The sequence below is a fragment of the Gracilinanus agilis genome, chromosome 2 (assembly GCF_016433145.1).
Source record: "Gracilinanus agilis isolate LMUSP501 chromosome 2, AgileGrace, whole genome shotgun sequence".
NCBI classification, from domain to species: Eukaryota; Metazoa; Chordata; class Mammalia; order Didelphimorphia; family Didelphidae; genus Gracilinanus; species Gracilinanus agilis.
Window position 1 is genome coordinate 714931430 of NC_058131.1, and position 10021 is coordinate 714941450.

Genomic DNA, 10021 nt, shown 5'->3' on the forward strand with positions numbered 1-10021 from the left:
GACTCAAGGTAGGAAAGATCTTTGTAGAGCATAGGCTCTGTACATCTGCCAGAGACTAAAGAGGCAATATCTTGCTCTCCTCCCAGATATCCACCTCCACCCCTCCATACCCCAGCCATGGGCTATACTATCTTACAGTAGAGTTCTTCATCCAGAAGAAGACATTGCCTCCCAAAAAGAGCAAAAAGAGAGAAACACAGAAACACACAGGGAGAAACATATAGATATAAGGAGTAGTTTCAAGAGATATGAACTATAGCAGAGAAAGGAGCCAGTTATATATTCAGGAGAGAATAACCCCTGGAATTTAAGTTAAATCAAGGATAGGAATAGACTTGGATACTCCATGGATGATTCTACAACTGAGGAGAGAAGCATGAGACTACCATGGGAAAGGAAAAACTGTTACTTATTCCTTTCAATATGTTTGAGTTGTTTTAACTGTGTTTTATTCTTTCATGTGTATCTCAGCATGATTTATATATTAAGTTTGTGCTCTCTTTTCCCAATGATCTTGAGAATAGTTGTATGTGTGTGAGTCCACTCTTGATTTGTGTTTTGTTTTATTTTTTAGGAAGGGAATTGGGGAAAGAGATTGTTTCTACTCTTCCAAGTATGACTTGTTAGCAAGTCTCTTTTCTTTGAACTAATTCTGTCCATTAACTGACTATTAAAGTCACATACACCAGTGATGACTTATGAGTTCTAGTTTTAGGAATGTGTACTCACCAACTTCCCTTTGAACTCTAAGATTGTAGCCACTCTACAGGAGACCGATCCTGTCTATTCAGGTTGGAGGGAACAGTATCTCCCATAAGAAGTGTCCATGCATTTATTCTATTTTTATTCATAAAAATGTTTTCTGTCCTGATCAAATCTAGTTTTCTTAAGGGTAGGGATAATTTAATGCTTTTCTTTGTAACCCCAGTACCGAACAGAATGGTCAGCATCTAGTAGACACTTAGTAAATGTTCTTCAATTGATTTCAGTGGCAGAGATGTGTTTGATCTGATTATTTTCTCTCTATCTCAGATGCCACACAGGTGTGTGTAAGGTTATTGGTGGATATGTGATTCCAAGACAACAGGACTGTTTCCATTTGGATGGCAAAATAAGTCAATGTTTAACCTTTAAAAAGACAGATGTTAATTCTGTAAATAAGATCCTTTTCAAACAGCTTCCACCAGAATCCATTAAAGTCAAACATCTGTTCTTCACAGTCATCTCAACTATACCTTGCTCTGTATGTATTCAGGAGTCCTTTATGAGCTTCTGGTAAGGATGTTCACTAGTATAGAATTCAATGAATTATTTATAAAAAACATCAGTAAGCATTTCAAACTATTTGCATGGTAATTGAGGTGAGCAGAAAGAGAAGATGAGAAATAGCTCCCATGTACCAATACCTGCCACTACTCAAAGTATAATAGTGAAGAGTGATTTTATCAGGATTTATCCAATCTATTTGTTGTGTGTATGTGTGTGTGCGTGCACTCGTGCATGTACATGCAGGCGTGGGCACTGCATAAGCAAGAAAGGACAAATGTATGGGGATAATGGAAAATAGGAACTTAATAGTCAAGGAATATGAGAGGACATTTAGTTCTTCCCATGATCTGGACAAGGAGTCCTACCACAAACAACCATGGTCACATACCAACAATTTAATTGAGGGTTTTAAGTGAAGAGTCAGCTACTACCTCCCCATGAAATCCTGATTGGATTGTACCAAATGTTAGAGTTTGGCTGGCTTTCACTCCCATAGTCCACCCCATCAAAAGTAATTGTTTCATTTGTCTATTTTCACCTATTCTGGCTAGTTCTGCCCTCTGGAAGCAAGTAGGGAAAAATACATATATATGGAGAGAGAGAGAGAGAGAGAGAGAGAGAGAGAGAGAGAGAGAGAGAGAGAGAGAGAGAGAGAGAGAGATATCTTTCCTGGAAGCACCATTGCTTATGTATAATATATGCTCATTTTTGCGTATATGTATTTATATATACATATAGAGAGAGAAAGAAAGAGATTGAATATGTTTCTCTGTGTAGATATACATGCATGTATACACATAATCATACATATAATTATACTGCTTGCCCTTGAAAAATCTCACATGCATCTACTCTCTTATATAGCCACCCATTAAGTTTTTTTCATCTTTATTCTAGCCTATGATACCTTAATGTGTCCAGTCTCTCCCCTCTCCAATTAGCTTTCTATATAACTGCTAAATTACTTCTCAATACATAGTTTAGACTATATTTACCCATAATGGGTCAACAATAGTCAATGACTTTCAATTTCCATTAAAATGTAATATTCACTCTTCATCCTAAAAGTTATATCCTTGTAAACTAGAGTTCCCACCTTCCTCTTCTTTCTCATTTTATATTCTCTTTATGAACTTTCTATAACAGTCTGCTGGATCTTTTGCTTATTCCTTGTAAATGACAATGTTTTTTCCTCCTTTTATTTCCTTTTCACAGATGACTGCTTGTTATGGGATGCCCTTCATACTAACCTCCTTTTCCCTTTTTTGTTAAACCCTTGCCTTCCATTATAGAATCAATTGGTTCCAAGGCCAAAGAGAAGGAAGGGCTAGACAATGGGGATAAGTGACTTGCCCAGAGTCACAGAGCTGAGAAGTGTCTGAGGTCAGATTTGAACCTAGAACCTCTCATCTCTATGCATAACTCTCAATCCACTGAGCTACCCAGCTGCCCCCACTAACCTCCTTCTTTGTGTAGTTAGACTGCTCTACCCATGGACTACATTCCCCAGAATTCCTTCATCTCCCAGTATCCCTTTCTTCCTTCATCCCAACCTTGTGTGCTTGCATGTTTGTATATAGTTGGGTGTAACCATGCCTTCCTTCTCTTTTTTCATGAGTGTGTGGTGAGTGGCCCCATGTATGCTCTAGCTTTTTTTATTTTAGTTACTATTAATAAATCTTGTTAAATATAATACTTAGAATATTGGGTATTAATTTTGAAGCTTACATCTTGAAGAATCCTAACTTGGTTCAAGTCCCAGCTTGTGTCAATTGCTATATGACACCCCTTCCTGAATCTTTCATTATTGAAATTATTTTAAGATGTTGATATATGTTTTTTAACCAATTAGGAGGAAGCAAAATCCATGAGGACCTAAGGTCAAAGAAGGGATTTTTGGCTGCCTGTTTTTTGTCCCACTTCCAAAACAGTGTAGTAGTCATTCTCAGTGAAGAAAAATAAAAAAGGGAACTGAGCCTAGAATAAGGAATTTCCAAGCCTTCAAAACTTGACTAGGCCATTTTGTAACCTATTTGAGTATTATTTACAAAGTTCAGATGACAAAAATGTGCTGCCATCCTCTCAAGATAATCATGAAATATATGAATGTATAATACAGGTGTCATAATCATATGGCACTCCCATGTGGAATAGAAAGATCATATTTGGTCCACTTACTCCCCGAAGGCAGCATTAGGAACGATGGTTGGGTCAAACAAAAGGAAAATGTAGGTGTAATGGATAGAGAAAATGTGGTAGTGTTAATATTCTTATCCTTAGCACTATCCAAGAGTACAACGGGTAATATTGGCATGGATCATCTCTTTTTTGGAAACCCTCAGTTAAATTCAGTACACGTCAGGAGAATGGGCAACCCCCTATAATAGCTCCTCTTGAGAAGACAAGGAATTTATTTCAAGTATGATACATCGAGGTGATCCAGGAAAGGCAATCATTACTATCCTTTAATGACTAAAGAGCAGGAAACTCTTATTCTTGTCACTGTTTTCCAGCAGCTACCACTGCACTTTAAACATTTCAAGTGGCTAAAGATATTGTAGAACTCAAATATCCCAACATTTTACCAGATCTGTGATCTCATCAATGTGGGTTTCTTTTTCTTCGTTGTAGATCAAAGCCCATGCATGCTAACCTTTCTTCTGAAACATTTTAGTCCATGTTTAAAAATTTGATATGGATTGTACCTAAGATGTTGGCAAACTTCCTTCCTTACTCTCCACATTGAGAAAATACCAATAAAGCATATGGGATTTTTTGGACTATCTCTTTCTCTTGTTGTGTGAGCAGTCCATCTTTTCTGTCTTCTGTTTCTTGCCTCACTTCCTTTTTATAACTTTTGTAGCCTTTGTGATGGCATATTGGAACTAGAAGGCAATTCTCTGATTTTTTTGGAAGGCTGGATAAAATGTTGGTGTCATTTTACTGGTTAGACTACCTGATGTAAAGGTTATCATTACCTCATTTGGGTGATATAGAAATAAATACTAATTTTCTTATTAATTTTATATAATCAGAATCTGAACAAACTTTTACAGATATAATTTGACAAGGACAGAGCACACTTTTCATCTGGTTTTTTTTCAACAAAGAGAAAAATGAAGTGAAGCAATGTCATCAATTGGAAAAAGCTAGTTACTGACAGGACTGAAATTAGACCTAGATATCAGGATTTCTCATCAAGTACCTATCCCCAAAGTGTACTTACTCCACTGATCTCAACCTTCTAGCTTAACTGTGAAAGGTTTAACAAAATCAGAAGTTATGCCTTTTTCCTTTTCTCCACATGTAATATTTGACAACAAAAGGGTCCACAATGGGGGTTATCATGTCAGCAGAGTTAGTTTAAAACATAAGTGACTGAGCAGATATTTTAAAACAGTCATGGGTATTAGGATTACCTGTAGGGAAAAATGAGAAGAGATGTTAAAAATAGTTCAAAAGGAAGATATGATTTTTTGGGGGGAAAAGGAAGGATTAAGAAGAGGGACAGCATAAATGAAAAAAATCCCAAAAAATAATATTCTGAGATTAAAAAATAATTTAAAGACTTGAAATGAAAGCTGATATAAATTTAGAGATATCTAATATGGCCTCTTACCCATTTGATCCCAATGTATGAAGTATCCCATGAAGAAAGTAATTTACACACAATAATAATAGTTCACATTTATTCCATAGTGGAAGAAGTTCTTTTAAATGGTCCTTTATAGGAGTTTGAATATGAAATGGGAAAGGATATGAAGCAATGCAATGAGGAAAGAGTATAGCAAAATAGTAGCTTTTAATTTCATCTTTTTTAATTCTTTCATGTTTTTTTTTGGTGGGGGTAATCTTTGACTTCACTGGTAAACAGTGAGAAAGAAGTCAATGGATAAAAGTGTTTGAATCTGAGGAAAGAGAGAATATTAACATGGGATACAATCTTCCAGAGGAGATGGGATGATTTTAATGATTTTGACCTTGACAAGGAGATATCTTTTCATCAGATAAAAGATCAAAAGTGAAGCAAGTCAGGGAAAATCAAGAGGGCTTCTGAAGTCTTAAAAAGGGGGAAAAGTGACAATCCACATTTCTGGCTTTTATTTTCTAAATAAATGTATATTGCAAGGTCCCCTCCCCTAAATAACCAAGTGGACTGAGGTAGGACTTAAAGTTTTAGAACAGAAGAGAAAGTGTAGTGAGTAGTACTAATCAGTGATGGCATAGGATTTCCATGCAGGAGCGAAAGCCCAATTGAGATTAGTTCATGTAAATGTTTACTGAATCTAGTTTTCATGATTGTATAACTTTCTCAAAAAGCATGTGAGTAGGAATAGAAAAAACAAATGTTTAGTTTTATCAAAAATTTGGGTGGGAAGGTATGAATTATGTTGGACAAAGGATTAAGGTATTTGAAGGTACATAAATTCTAAGTAAAAGAGTTTAAATTTTTCTGAGAGGGGAGTGCCACTGGGGCATGGAAAGGAAAAAATCAATGCCTAACCATATTCTAGGTTTACTTACACATACACATACAAGAAGGAAGAATTGTTTAAGCCTCTCTGTCCCTTGAAAGCATCACTTTCTCCAATCTGAACTCTAAATATTCTAGCTCTTTATCTATCCCTTATATACTTATTACAAAATGTATCATTGTTGTCATCTGTGATAATGTCTTACCTTCTCTCAATTATGAGCTCAAGGACAGGAGCTGTATTTTCTCGACCTTATATCATCCTTTTCACTGCCAGCACCACATCTCTTCAAAAGAGGCACTTAACAAGTATCTATTGAAGGAATGAAATCAAGTGAATGGGGTGAGAGAAATTAATGAATTGAATTGAATGAATGAATGAAACAAACCATCCGTAATATATGAGAAGAAACATGAGGAAAAGAATTGAGCAAGGAAATTCAATTCAAAGAATTTGTGTTCTAATTCTGATTTTGTCACTTACTGCTATGTTCTTATGAGGAGGAGAAGGAGGAGGAGAAAGAGGAGGAGGAGGAGGAGGAGGAGGAGGAGAAAGAGGAGGAGAAGGAGGAGAAGGAGGAGGAGGAGAAGGAGGAGAAGGAGGAGGAGGCAACAGCCTCAGTGACTGGACAGTGATGAAGAGGACAACGACATGTCAATCTGGGCTAGATAAACTTCCATATTGGTAAAGCATGATGAGGAAGAAGTGAACATAAAATAGCAGCATGAATCAATCAAGGAAATGACAGAGTAATCACCTGCCTTGATTTATTTATTAGAGAGGATTTGGGAAGCCAATAAGAGAATAGATAAAAATCTGAGACTCCTCTTTTGACCCCTTTTGTGATCCTTGTGATTTCTTGTTGAAAAGTATTGTGGTCTTATTGAAAAGCTTTAAGTACCTAGCAAACCCAAATTTAAAGGGTTAACACTGTTCCCCTTTGGCCAGGAATGCAGCTACAGCTAAGGCAAAAACTTTAGCAATTCAACCCTGAGAAAAACACTCCCCAACTTGGCTTTCTGATAAGAACCTAGTCAAAATTCAGCCTTGGCCTTGGTCTGTTCTGAAGCCAATGAGATTTTTGTGTTTTTATATAACATAATTTGTAACTTCTGCACATCTGCAAAGTTTCAGGGGGGTTCCTTTGTGTGAAATGAGTCTTGAAATATATGTAAAAAACTCATTCTCCTGGGCACAGAGCTAGTACCATGAAGTAAAAGATGTTCAGTGTCCTGTTATTTCCTTATCAACTAAACTGTCCTTATCAGATTATCAGAGATGATAAAGATATCTAGACATTAACAAGAAATCACAAGGATAAGAAAAGGGGTCAAAAGAGGAGTCTCAGATTTTTATCTATTCTCTTATTGGCTTCCCACAAGAGGGGAGGTGTAAAGACTTCTTAACCTGATACAACAGGGAAGTTCTATAAATAGAGGTTTGAACTTGAAACATTTCATGAAGTTTCTTTATTAAAGCAAAACTATTGAATATCTGGTGGAAGGATGGAGTTATTTTGTAGAAAAGATGGAGAGAGTTAAGTATCCTATAGTAGTACCAAATCAATTTATTACCAGTTGAATAACTAGAGACATAGTAAAGTCAAGGATATTTCAGCATTCAATTAGATAAAGGTTTCTAGTGGAGTGCCAAGTCTGTGCTTGACTCTTTGCTGTTAATCATTTTCATGAGTGACACTGATAAAGGCATAAGTAACATATCAACTATGAATAAAACACAATGCTGGGATGTATAGCTGATACACAGAATTACACAATCAGTATCTAGAAATTATCTTTACAGGCAGCCAGGTAGGCAGACATGAAGGAAGGAAGGAAGAAAGGGAGGATCTCTTAAGTGCTTTCTATGTTTCAGGCACTATGCTAAACACTGAGAATATAAACACAAATGAAAATGACAGACTCAGACTTGAAGGAGCTTACATTTTAAAGGAGAAAGCTAAGATGCAAAAAGTATCCCAAAATTGTGTGTGACCATACACACCACCCAACCATTGCTTGAAAATCCAGAAGCCAAGAAAGATATCTAGAGGATCTTAGACCCTTCCACAAAATGAAGGCTACAGAAAGAATGGAGAAGGGGGCAGACTTTACATAGGGATGTTCTACATTGAGAAGACTACAGGAATGATTCCACAGTGAAGAGTCTATAAGGGAATTTCCATCATAAAATGACATGTTTAGGAGCCAAGAAAAAGAGTAAGAGGGGAATGAAAGATGACCTGAGCTCCTCCACAAAATAGATGCTTCAGAAGGAACTCATCAATGGGGCAGACTTTAGAGAGAAATGTTCTACATTAAGAAAGCCACAAGTCTGGCCAGATGTTACAGAGCAAGGACAAATCCAATAAGAAGCAATCTACTATGGTAAAATATAAATATTCTACTTGAGTTCAGAAAACCAAATTTGTAAATAAGAAATGGGAAAAAAGGTGATTAGATACTTTAGCTTAAAAAAATTAGGAAGAGGGTAGCAGAATACAAGATTAATGTAAATCAACAATGTCACAAAGCAGGAAAATTAATTCATATTTAGGCTGTAGTCATTAAAGATGTGGTCAGCTCAAAAATCTCTGACTTGTCCTGCTATGGGATTTCATTCAGTTCCAGATAGCACTACAACATTAGCATGGATAGCACTCATAATAAAGCACCTCAAATGATGATGGACCTTAAAGAAATGACATTTTAGGATTATTCGAAGGAGCTGTTGATGTTTGGAGATGGAGATCACATAAATATTATATTAAGTTATTTGTAATAATAGAATCTGGAAGAAAAATTATTATTTTTCCTCTCCTTATCTCTAGGGATAGCAAAAGAAGAATATTGTAAAGGAGGTATTAATGTAGGTGAAGTGCCAAGAAACACCTTTTAACAATTAGAGCTTTCTTGATAAACTGTGCCTCTCTTCAAACTGGAGGTCTTCATGCAAAGGGCTGGATGACTGCTTTCAGGATGAATTATAGAGGGATTTTGGTTTGTTTTTAACAATATGTGTTGAACTTTATGAACCCCAAAGTCTCTTCTAATTCTGCAATTCCATATTTTTTTTCTGGGAAAGATACACCACAATGTTATCTTGGTATGGAATCAGAGGGCCATGTCTTTAATTTTTGCTCCATCAGCACCTATTTACTCTACCACCTGCAAGTCTTGTTGGCCTCAGGATACCACATAAGGGCTATTTCTTCCTTTCACTCCAGGATGGAATAAGAAATCTCTGTTAGTGAAGGACAACATCACTTTTGTCCCAAGTAAAGATTTAGCTTGGTCTCTGTCACATCTGGCCCCTGTATTTCAGCTTTGAATAGACAGTGGTCAGGCATTTGCCAACATCTATGCTGATGGAGCTCTTCTTATCCTACTTCCTTTTTCAAAAATGTGTGTATTACTTCTTCCAAAAAAAAAAAACAAGTCTTGAACAGAGAGTATGCTTCATGGCATCGGGTGGAAATGGCTCAGAGGGCAATTCATGGACAAATCAATTAGTGGCTCATTTTCCAAAACCATTCATAACGCCCAATTACCCCTTCCAAGTTTGATCGATTACTACAGGAAAAAAATATTTCCAGGATTGAACAAACACATTGAACAATAGTTTAGTATATCTCTTCTCCTTCATTGCAGAGAAACTTTAGCAAAGTCAGTGACTCTACAAGCTCTAGAATCAACTGTAGTGATTATGTCTTAATGGCTCTGCACTCAGCAAAGTGGACAGGGGGAAGCTAAAAACAGCAGTTAAAAGTTCAGGGATTTATTCTTTTTAAGAATTTAATTGAAAAAAAATCAAGAACCAGCAAAACAGTTAAGTGTTTATGGCATCCAAAGATAGCCATTAGTATTTCTCCCTGTTATTTCAAAGTGGGCTCTGCCTCCTATGTCTCAGAACTTATATCTGATACTTGTAAGTTTTCAAGCATGCACTAAAAATGAGATTGTTTCTTCTGGAAATTATATATGCACCTCAGTAGAGCTGCAGGATCATTCAGTCAAGTTTATATCAAGGGAGTTATGTAAATATATATATACATATATATATTTAAATATTGACACAGTGCTATATATAACAGTGTCAATGATCTTACTCCCTTCAGACTAGGACTACATTGTTGGAAAGATCAGAGTCCAAATATCTGAGTTCAAATCCCACCTTACCACTGTCATCAGTGTAATCTTTGGCAAATCACAGAATGCTGAGAGAGAGAGAGAGAGAGAGAGAGAGAGAGAGAGAGAGAGAGAGAGAGAGAGAGAGAG